The sequence below is a fragment of the Stylophora pistillata genome, chromosome 4, assembly GCF_964205215.1.
Source record: "Stylophora pistillata chromosome 4, jaStyPist1.2, whole genome shotgun sequence".
Taxonomy (NCBI): domain Eukaryota; kingdom Metazoa; phylum Cnidaria; class Anthozoa; order Scleractinia; family Pocilloporidae; genus Stylophora; species Stylophora pistillata.
Genome location: NC_142522.1, coordinates 24,428,090 through 24,440,621, shown reverse-complemented (window position 1 = coordinate 24,440,621; position 12,532 = coordinate 24,428,090). Strand labels below are relative to the sequence as shown.

Genomic DNA, 12,532 nt, shown 5'->3' with positions numbered 1-12,532 from the left:
GTGATTTTTGCTTAATCGATAGATTAAACGGGATTCGACAATGGCAGACAATCTTCTCGCCAACTCTGGGTGAGTTAAGTCATTTGATTTCATGTCCATTTGAATCATCAAATGTAAAACTAAGATTTTTTTAAACCGGGTTTAAGCTTATCACAAATTACTTTGAGCGATAATTTAGAATTAAGACACTTAAGCGACATTTAGATACAATAACAAAGTGCAAAATGAGATAGATGAAGTTGAAGTTGAAGTTCATTTATTTGTTTAAGCAGGTTGATTAATTGGCAGCTGTAATGGCTGATGTGGACCTGCTGTCCTAACCCACCCATCCCACCCCAGGGGAGGACATCCATCACACAGTAATCTCGTGTGTGGGAAATTAACGTCTCCTGCCCCAACCCTGCAGGAGACGGGACCTCCATTTATTCGTCCCTATCCGAGAAGACTGGAATATCTAACCATTTCTTGATGTTATAGAAAGGTAGCAAATTCTTCTCAATTATCTTAAGACCTTGAGTGTTGGTCCGGCCGAGGCTCGAACCCTCGACCTCCCGCACTACAGTCCAGCGCTCTATCCATTGAGCTAACCGGGAGCTAACCGGGAGGCGGTTAGCTCAATGATTGCCTTTCTGCATCGGTTGTATTTTGTAACTGCACATTGTATATTGTATGCATGCCTGCTAAGTTTTGAGCAACCGACTACAAACATAAGAATAACAAATCTCGCTGTGGTTAACGAATTTAGAAAAAGAGAAATGGCCCTCTAGGCATCCAGATCATGCACTGAAAACTTCCTGCTCGCTCGTTTGTTCGCATTGTTTACACAATTATGAAGTGGTAAATTTCAAGTCGCCTAATAAATATGAAAGACGAATTATTCATTCTTTCAAGAGAGTGGGGTAAAGAAACTTATTCCCTTGCTCATTAAGGTCATATCTCTAGCATCTTTTAGCAAAGACATGTTAACACGGGTAGAAGTCCGTGTCTGAAAAACGTCGACTGCTTAACCTTCCTATTTCGCGCCAAGAACGAAGGCCTCGACCAGTCTTACGCGGCTTCTCTGCCGTTCGTGTTGTCAAGAACGTCTGGTACTTAAGCTCTCTAATGCCTCTCACCACCGAAAGCTTTCAACTAATGGCAGGTCTACACCCGTGTTGCCGCGCATTTACGCGTGAGGCATGACGCAATTTGCGTCACAAGCGAAAACACTGACAATTAACCCATTGAGACTTACAAGTAGCACGTGCCTACGAAAAGTCAAAGTTTTGGAAAAACCACTGAAGCAAACACAATACACCGAATGGAAATATGGTGTCCAGTTTGAATTAACATTGTTCTGGACTTACTAACCTCGTCTTCACGTGGAAACACAAAAGGATTATGACATGTAGGAGAGTTTCTTTGCTTGAGATCTCAAATGGATCTACATTGTTTATCAAAGATATTTTTTGTAAATATCTCGCTTTACACGGCGGATCAAGGGTAGAAAAGTGAGATTTTTTAGAAGACATTGTCAAGTTCGCATTGTTTCAGTCGAACAGTTGCCCTTCAAAATGGTGGCCACCGTCGTTGCTACGGGATATGTGACGCAACGTAAAAACCTCTATTAAAGAACTTGTTTCCGACAAAAAAAGCGATAGGTGCATATTAAGTTTTTACTCAAAAATCAAGATGAAAGATAAAAATCGCTAAATATTTTCGCATGTGTGTAAATGGCATGCAGGTCATATTTCTAAAGGGAATATGTAAATTTTTCCGTGACTGAAGAGATCTTAAGTTCTATGGAATCTATCAATTGGAAGCAAAACGAAAATGACCGAGAAATATTTCGGGACGACAGATTTATTCAAAGCAGTTTTTGATTTGCTGCTATAAACGAAAAACGTACGAATTTTTCACGTGTACAAAACCCACGCGGTAAAATTCATCATGCTCAGATCGTTGTTTACTGGGCAACCCTAAAATCATGAGTCCGGAATCCGGAATTCGGAATCCGGAATCCGGAAACCAGAATCCGGAATCCAAAAATAAAACAAAAACGAAGTTTTTCGGCCCGGGTTTTTAAAAGGTGGATAACGCTATCCATTTGATAAACCGTTATCAAGTCAGGGTTAGTGATTTCTCGGGTGGATAGAGAGTTAGCCATCCTTTTGATCACCCTGGCGAGAGAAGACTGGTGAATAGCGCAAAGTTTACACATTGTATTCATTGCGTCTGACGAATCTTTCAACATGTCGTCGTCCGCAAGCACAAGCGAGGGGGAGACGGAGGTAAGTTTGTGACATATTGAAACATTTCTACATTTCACCTCGAACAAAGACACTTTCGAAACACATCAGACTCGAAAGTCTAAATGGACCCCCCCCCCCGAGGGTCAGTTCGCATCCTTAGACCTTTTTATCAAAAAATGTCGCCACGATTTCAACAAACTTAATTTCAATCGTATTACCAAATTTTCCAATCTCTCTTCTGAAGAGTGGTCGGCTCTAAAAAGCCTTAGAAAACGCAAATACATTCTTATCAAAGCGGCCGATAAGGGCGGCTCAGTCGTTGTTTGACGCACCGATCTCTACCAAAAAGAAGCTTTGCGGCAACTTTCTGACACTTCTTTTTATCAAAAGGTCGACAAAGACCTCACTGCCAGCAATCAAAACACCGTCAAGAATACGATCAACCAACTCATAACTAAACAAGAATTGGCGGCCACAGCAAAAAATCTCATCATAAGTACTCCTAGAACTTCTTGTGTTTACTTTTTACCTAAAAATTCACAAACCTAACAACTCGGGTCGGCCCATTGTCTCGGCTTGCAGTTGCCCTACCGAACTTATCTTCAGCTATCTAGACAAAATTATGGCTCCCATCGTCAAAACTTTATCATCATATATTAAAGACAGCCAACACGCTCTTCTAATTTTCCGCGACTTTAAATTCCTTGGCCAAAACAAACTTCTTTTCACCATGGATATCACGTCTCTTTACACTGTCATTCCAAATGGCGAGGGTCTTCTGACCCTTAAACATTTTTTTGATCAACGTATACGTACTGTTAAGGATCCTAAATCTGAAACACTACTACGCTTAGCCGAACTAGTTCTCACAATCAATTGTTTTTCATTCGGGGACAACTTTTTCAAACAAACCAATGGTGTAGCCATGGGCACCAAAATGGGACCTAGCTATTCCAATCTTTTTGTAGGTTTTGTCAACACCAGTTTTTCAGCCACTACAACGGATCCAAACCTGAACTCTACGGTCGCTACATCGACGACTGTATCGGCGCCACCTCCTTTACCAGATAGGAGCTGACTCAATTCATAACCGCAGTCAATTCTTTTCACCCGGCTCTGAAATATACCTGGGAAATTTCTTACAATTCTTTATCCTTTTTAGACATCAAAGTTTCCATTGAAGGCAACGGTTTATGCACTAGTGTGCATTACAAACCTACAGACTGGCATAATTATTGTATTCGCCTTCGCTTCCATCTCACGTTAAGAATTCCATTCCTTTTTCTCAGTTTCTAAGACTTCGGAAGGTGTTCTCGGAATCGGTCACCTAGCCTTCTGCCTGAAGTGATCGGTGATCTTAATGGATCGTTTAGGTCCCGATATTGTAGCAGTGTTGTGAATGAAAGGACACGTTTTGCATCGTGCACGAGCGCATTTAAAAGTGCCTGGTTGGTCATTTGTCTGAAAAGAGCTTCTGACCAAAAAATTACCTATGTTTTTGTCGCGTTTGAATGAAATGAGCGGAGGTTGCGAAAAGATAGTGCTTGTCTCTGGATCGTTTTGAAGGTAACCTACAGACTCGCGTAATTAATTGTTATATTCGTCTTCGCATCCATCTCACGTTAAGAATTCCATTCCTTTTTCTCAGTTTCTAAGACTTCGTCGTTTATGTAGTGATGACTCTGATTTCCACCACAAATCAGAGTCAATGTGCCAGTTTTTCGATAAACGTGGTTACCCTGATTCTGTCGTTCAAGCTGGTTACCTCTGCGCCCAACTTATTGATCGACATTTAGCACTACAAACGTCACAAAAGGAAGATTCCGACCGCACTCCACTCACTCTCATGTTTCACCCTCACAACCACTCAGTTAAATCCATCATTCTTAAAAACTTCAAATTACTTCAAAACGATCTCCAGAGACAAGCACTAGCTTTTCGCAGCCTCCGCTCATTTCATTCAAAAGCGACAAAATCATAGGCAAATTTTTGGTCAGAAGTTCTTTTCAGACTGACCAACCAGGAACTTTTAAATGCGCTCGTGCAGGATGCAAAACCTTTCCTTTCATCTACAACACTGAGAAAATATCGGGACCCAAACGATCCATTAAGATCACCGATCACTTCACCTGCACCTCCGCCAATATAATCTATTGCATAACTTGCAGTTATTGCAAAAAGATTTACATCGGCGAAACAGGCACAAGAGTAGGTGACCGATTCCGAGAACACCTTCGTGACGTGGAGAGGAATGACAAGGACATATCGAAACCAGTCGCTAGACATTTTAATTTACCTAATCATTCTAAGCAACATATGGAAATCTGCGGTCTTTCCTTGTACTTAGGTAGCACGGAAAGCCGTAAAACCCTTGAACAAAAGCTCATCTTTTAAACCGGCAGTCTTAACCCCACAGGTATCAACGAACGCTTTTCATTCCACTAATTTATTCGTGTTTTTCTTGTTGTCATGTTCCCACCTATAACGCAGCTCTATTTTCTGCCCTTAAAAGCACGCAAAATCCACAACTCCTCTATTCGCTCCGACGAAGGGCTAACGCTCGAAACATCAGCTTTTATAATCGTAACGGTGGCCAATTTACCATTTCAACTTTGTTGATATATTCAAATTATTTCCATAAATAATTTAATACGACGGCCTACAACAATACGTTGTGGTAATTTGCAATAGAATAAAGGCTGATAGTTTTGAAGGAAACGGTTTGGGGCTGCGTCGGTGGGGGTAACGAAATAATTTGGCAACGATTGCCGAAATAATTTGGCAACTGCAAGGCGAGACAATGGGCCGACCCGAGTTGTTAGGTTTGTGAATTTTTAGGTAAAAAGTAAATACAAGAAGTTCTATGAGTAGTTATGATGAGATTTTTTGCTGTGGCCGGCAATTCTTGTTTAGTTATGAGTTGGTTGATCGTATTCTTGACGGTGTTTTGATTGCTGGCAGTGAGGTCTTTGTCGACCTTTTGATAAAAAGAAGTGTCAGAAAGTTGCCGCAAAGCTTCTTTTTGGTAGAGATCGGTGCGCCAAACAACGACTGAGCCGCCCTTATCGGCCGTTTTGATAAGTATGTCTTTGCGTTTTCTAAGGCTTTTTAAAGCCGACCACTCTTCAGAAGAGAGATTGGAAAATTTGGTGATACGATTGAAATTTAGTTTGTTAAAATCGTGGCGAAATTTTTTAATAAAAAGGTCTAATGATGCGAACTGGCCCTCGGGGGGGGGGGGGGGGGGTCCATTTAGACTTTCGAGTCTGATGTGTTTCGAAAGTGTCTTTGTTCGAGGTGAAATGTAGAAATGTTTCAATATGTCACAAACTTACTTCCGTCTCCCCCTCGCTTGTGCTTGCGGACGACGACATGTTGAAAGATTCGTCAGACGCAATGAATACAATGTGTAAATTTTGCGCTATTCACCAGTCTTCTCTCGCCAGGGTGATCAAAAGGATGGCTAACTCTCTATCCACCCGAGAAATCACTAACCCTGACTTGATAACGGTTTATTAAATTATTTCTATAAATAATTTAATACGACGGCCTACAACAATACGTTGTGGTAATTTGCAATAGAATAAAGGCTGATAGTTTCGAAGGAAACTGTTTGGGGCTGCGTTGGTGAGGGTAACGAAATAATTTGGATATATCAACAAAGTTGAAATGGTAAATTGGCAACCGTAACGGTTAAAAAAGCTGATGTTTCGAGCGTTAGCCCTTCGTCAGAGCGAATAGAGGAATTGTGGGTTGTGCGTGCTTTTAAAGGCAGAAAATGGAGCTACCTTATTGGTGGGAACATGGCAACGAGAAAAACAAGAATAAATTAGTGGAATGAAAAGCGTTTGTTGATACCTGTGGGATTTAGACTGCCGGTTTGAAAGATGAGTTTTTGTTCAAGATTTTTACGGCTTTGCGTGCTACCTAAGTGTAAGGAAAGACCGCAGATTGCCATATGTTGCTTAGAATGATTAGGTAAATTATAATGTCTAGCGACTGGTTTCGATGTGTCCTTGTCATTCCTCTCTACGTCGGGAAGGCGTTCTCGGAATCGGTCACCTAATCTTCTGCCTGAAGTGGTCGGTGATCTTAATGGATCGTTTAGGTCCCGATATTGTAGCAGTGTTGTGAATGAAAGGACACGTTTTGCATCGTGCACGAGCGCATTTAAAAGTGCCTGGTTGGTCATTAGTTTGAAAAGAGCTTCTGACCAAAAAATTACCTATGTTTTTGTCGCGTTTGAATGAAATGAGCGGAGGCTGCGAAAAGATAGTGCTTGTCTCAGGATCGTTTTGAAGGTAACCTACAGACTCGCGTAATTAATTGTTATATTCGTCTTCGCATCCATCTCACGTTAAGAATTCCATTCCTTTTTCTCAGTTTCTAAGACTTCGTCGTTTATGTAGTGATGACTCTGATTTTCATCACAAATCTGAGTCAGTGTGCCAGTTTTTCGATCAACGTGTTTACCCTGATTCTGTCGTTCAAGCGGGTTACCACCGCGCCCAACTTATTGATCGACATTCAGCACTACAAACGTCGCATAAGGAAGATTCCGACCGCATTCCATTCACTCTCACGTTTCACCCTCACAACCACTCAGTTAAATCCATCATTCTTAAAAACTTTAAATTACTTCTATCAATAGGAAGCAAGACTAAAATGGCCAAGAAATATTTTGGGACGACAGATTTATTCAAAACAGGTTTTGATTTGCTGTTATAAGCGAAAAAACGTACGAATTTCTTACGTTTACAAAGCCCACGCGGTAAAATTCATCAGGCTTAGATCGTTGTTTACTTGCCTTCATGGTCAGAAATTGCGCAGCGTTTTATGTTAAAAATTCTAAAAAACTTCGATTTGACGCAAAATCTTCTATTAAGAATACTTTTTGAACACATTGTTACTCGAACATAATAGTTACTGGGCCATCGAATCGTCAAATTGTCGCTAGGCCCTGCAAGTCCAAAAGTTCGGTTTTCACTTTACGTCCATAATTCGCATCGCACGAAGGCCAATTTATACCTCTGGCAAATTGCTTGCAGATCACTTAACAACGAGGCAGTTACAAACAATCGCACTTTAGTCGTTTGTCGGGTACTTAGAATCAAATTATGATGCACAATACTCTTGGTTGGTGTATTCATAGCCCTCACAGGGATTACCGGTCGCCTATTGAACTGAAATGCCGGGAATCCTTTTTATCAAAAGAGCTGTGCTTTGGTGCCATTTTTTATTGACCTTTTTATATTCCCAGGAGAAAAATTTGCAACTTAACTTTTGTGTATTTGAAAATCTTCGTTTTTGCTTAATTTTTGGATTCCTGATTCCGGTTTCCGAATTCCGTATTCCGGATTCCGGATTCCGGATTCTTGGTTTTAGGGTTGCCCTTTCAGGACAAAAGCTTTCTTCAAAACTGTTCTTGATTCGCTTTTATTAACAAAAAACGTGCGTGTACAAAGCGCACGCAGTGGAATTCATCGTGGTTATATTGTCGGATCGGATGTAGCCGGTATGATCCAAATTGCAGTAAGTACTTGTGAACCTAAAATAAACTTGCGAAACAAAAAATATCATATTTTTGTATGGGGTCCACGAAAAGGGAATCCAGGTTTTGTACTCTCCCGCAGTTATTCGTCTGAACAGGAAAAACAGTGATGGCAAAGCAAGCCCAAAACGACGGCAATCGCCAAACAACAGAACAGACACACAAGGAATTAGTAAGTTTTATTAATCTAACGTGTAAAATGTTCGTATTTCGGAATATTTAGTGCTTTAAATCGACCGTATTCTGTTCCCTATACCATTCTTTATAAAGCATTCAAATTCTCAACGGTTACTCGCGTAACTTAACACCGCGCCACACCACGCGTGACGCTTTCATGAAATAATCCTTCGCTTTTCCTCGTGACGTGAGCTTGGGACGCCTGTGATTAGCCATGTGATGGCGGCTTCTCATCGTCCAAGAAGATCTTTTTTCCGACGGCTTTATTATCGCGAATGCGTAATGAAACGAAAAAAAAACGTTGTACTTACACGATAGTCACTTACAGAAACCAGATGAGGGTATAAAAAGTCAGTTTTCAATCAAGATTCCAAAGATTTAGTCGAATAATATTTCACTTACGGTAAGGTGTTATTTTCTGAAATACAGAAAGGACCGAGAAGGGCCTCTAATCCCGCAATGCATCCTGGTTAAGCGTTGCCTGGTGCCCCTGCTTGGTGTGCTGCAAAGCTCCCGCTTTTGTGTCTTCCACGTTGATATGGCGTTTGGAAAATAATGATCAGAAAACGGGGAAAAATATATTGAAGGCTTTAGCCTTTTTAGTGGCCGTTTGTGTACCTTTTCAGCTAAGACTTAAATGGAGCACTCGTTCCTCCTTTTCTAGCATCGCTCACGAAGAAGTAGAAGTCGCAGAATATATGCAGTGGATACAACTGAAAGAACCGAAAATAAATCAACTAAACTCAACCACGGAATCTTCATCAAGCTTCACAACGACTTCTACCTTGCAAATTAAGCACAAACATTTCTTATAACCAGGAGATCTTGTGCGCAACATTACGATCTTCTGTTGATTATCTCATCCGCTCCAGGTAATTTCGAAAGAAGGAACAACATTCGTAAGACATGGGCATTCGAAAGATCCACAAAACCAAGATGGACGTCAGTTTTTCTGCTCGCTCAAACACGGGATGAAGGAGTGTCGAACTTGCTGTTGGAGGAAGACGAAGCTGTTAAAGACCTTGTGCGAGCTAGCTACTATGACTATTATTACAATCAAACCCACAAGATCAAAATGGGCTTTGAATGGATAGTAAAGTATTGTAATTTCTCGTTTCTTTTGAAGTTGGATGACGACGTTTTCGTGCATATTCCAAGAGTTCTCTCCTTCTTATGCGCACCCACCACGCCGAAGAAAAAGCTTTACGCTGGCAACCATAATAGGAACAATCACGTCGCTCGAGTAGGAAAATGGAAGGTGTCTTACGAAGAATATAACGAAACAACTTATCCAGATTTTTGCCCAGGATTTGGATATATTTTATCTCACGACGTTGTAACTGCATTTGTTGACACGTTCTCTTTCTTTCCGTACTTTTGATTAGACGATGTTCACGTTGGCATGCTAGCGAGTAAGAACGGATTAAATATCACGCACAACAGAGGTTTTGAAGTATGGTATCCACCTCAATATGTTTGTATTCCAACAACTGATACTTTAGTCAGACATGATGTAGGAGAAGAGTGCCAAATGAAAATGTTTAATTTAGCCATTTTCCTTGAGTATTTAAATGGCTTAACTTTCACCGCTTAACTTACAATGATCATGTTGCAAAACTACCTCTAATTGTCTATTTAAATTACTACACATCAGAAGGATAAAACACCTTCCGGACAGAAAGTCTCATATATTGTTGATGAACGCTTTCGTTTTTAGCAAACTATTTTATTGCTCAACTGTATGGGCTAACACTTCTCAAGGCGACGTAAAGAAATTCCAACTCGTACAGAATTTTGCTGCGCGTATCGTGTTGGGTCTTAGGAAATATGACCACATCTTAAAAGGCAAAAGATCCCTTAACTGGCTTACTGTTAACTGCTAACGGCTAACTGTTACTGTTACTTCTTACCGATGCTATAATGGTATTCACATGTCTTATTAAATGTGTACTTTCAGACGCCATAATTGTGTGATAAAAATGTTTACAATACAGGCTTTACACACATAAATACTTTATTGAGTTATTTGCTAGCGATTTATGACCAATTTTGTAATACTTCGAGACCATAACGCGATGATGATTTCACCATAAACCTAAGGCAAGGAGAGAAGTTTATCGCCATGAGTCATAACATATTTCGTGGTTATTCAAACAAAACGTACACTTCATTCGTATCAACATTACCTTTATCCATTTCTGATACTAGAGCGGCTAAAAAGCGTTGATCTACCACAAAATTGTGATTTTGGACGTCGAAACAACTTTTCGCCATATGCTTCAATGCTTGGTCTGTGGCGATCCTATAAGTCTTAGCGCAATTACTGACAACTCATTCATTTGGCCATCGTTCTTCAATACTTTGTCGTTGTGTGACTGTCAATGTTGTCTATTTTAACAACGCATTATGGCACATGGTTTAGTTTCGGTGTTAAGGCTGACGCTTTTAAAGTTGATAATCAACTAGCCATTTAAAAGTACGTTACGCAATATTATAAGGTGACGATAAAGGTTTAAAGTGAATACGTAAGATTTACCATGAGGTAGCTACAAGGAGCCTTTCATTCAGTCTAAAAGCAAGATCTAAAACTGAAATGATCAGAAAAATTCGACCGAATTGTGGTTCATTAAAACCTGCACGATTTTTTACCATAGCATTTAGCTGACACACTGCTCGTGGCGCCGTGATTCGGGAATGTACGACAGACCAACGACTGCCGAGTTTTACAGGAGCATGAAGATTGTACGAGGTGACTGCGTCCCTTGGACAGCATCATTTCCACTCTATGCAGCGAAAAGTAAATCGGAACAAGCTTTTAGTCGTTCAAATGGCGGACTTTGTAATTTGTGAGGCTTACTTTACTACAATGAAAGGAGATCGCCACGAGTATTAACTTTTTGTTTCTGTTTACACCCGATTAACACAACTTCTTTCTCTTTTAACCGTCAACCGGGCGTCGCAACTCAGACGTAAATTATGATCCAGCCTCTAAAAGTGACATCTTGCGCTGCTCGAACTATCAATCGGAATACCCATGTTGGGCGAAAGGTTGTAAAATCGGAATCAAAGGAAGTTTCGGTTTACTTAAACGCGTTGAACGATGGCACAAGCTAATCGCACTATTTCGAGGGCAATTTGGGATAAATCGGCACGAGAAAATTTTCAGGAGACTAACCAAATTGCACAAGCCCGTAGCCCAAATTGCACGAGAAAATTCATGTCATTACTAGTTGATAATAGGAAACCAAAAGTATGACAGTATTTCTCTTTAGTTGTTTTTAAAAACTTTTTATATTCGTCACATGGCTCACTCAGGTTCTGCCACTTTACTTGCTTCGATTCCGGAGCAGTCGGGCTTTTCCTTCAAGAACTTGCTTCAAGTTTTTTAGCTCTCTATCACCAATATTTTAGTGTCTGTACTCATTCTCTGTTCGGTATAGGTAAACAATAGTAACCATTACAGGAAAGCTACCGCTCTCGTAACCTCACTCATCTTTTATCATGAATTCATGCTTAAAGGGACGCCTACTACTTAGACTAAACTTATTATTATAATTATTAGTTTAGTCTAAGTAGTAGGTGTCCCCAATTAGTTTTTACTTGTAAAAACTAGAACGATTGACACGTTAATAAAGTTATTCATTCATTCATTCATTCATTCAAAACTCCTCGACAATTCTATTCAGGTTCATATTGTCAGTTGCTTTAATTTTGGAAGCCGAAGACCTCTAGACTTTTCGGCAGTTCCTTTTTCTTTGTTAGGTGTCTTGGTTTGAAGAATTTATCCTCAAACTCTGAATTAAAACGTTGTAACCGTCTCCTCACCTTTCCGCCATTTTGTTTGCATGTGCTCTTCCGACTTACCTGTCAATAAATTTAATTTCGACTTTCTTTACTGTTTGTGATTCATTGACGTATTGACGTGCTCTCAACCAATGAGCATGCTCAATGGTTTACATTTACGGCTATATTATTAATACAGGTGTTGTTTTTAGGGTTCGGTATGCAAAAGAAATGGCTGCCTATGTCACTTCCACCAATTACTAACCGTCAAACTGAGGGACCTTTAGGCCTCTAGTGAAATGATTGACGGTTTAATCCTTTGATTCCTAAATTTTCCTTGTCAGCACCCTAGGATATATACAGAGAACCGTATAGACAATACACATGCTAATGTGAGGGTGTAACGTGCGGAAAGATCTGTCAGTTGTTACGTGACGCTAGCAAAAGATGTCGACTTGATTTGCATACGCCTGGTGTGCTGTATAGCTCTCGCTCTCGTGACATTGGGTCTAACAAAACAATGATCAGAAAACAGGGAAATGGCTCTTGTGGAGGTAGTTTATGTATCTTTTCGGCTAGGACTTATATGGGGTACTCATTCCTTCTTTTCTGACATCGCTCAAGAAGAACTAGAGGTCGAAAACATATATGCAGCGCATGCAATTTGAATCCTTTAAACTCAACCTCGGAACCTTCATCGAGTTTCGCAACGGCTTCCACTTTGTGGAATGAGCACAAAACAATTCTCATGACCAGGACACCTTGTACGAAACATTACGATCTTCTGTTG

General features: G+C 40.3%; 1 pseudogene; it reads left to right on the top strand.

Annotated features, from left to right (window-relative positions):
• The first annotated feature begins 7,923 nt into the window (after positions 1–7,923).
• Positions 7,924–9,898, top strand: LOC148732988 (beta-1,3-galactosyltransferase 1-like; annotated as a pseudogene).
• The last annotated feature ends 2,634 nt before the right edge of the window (positions 9,899–12,532 follow it).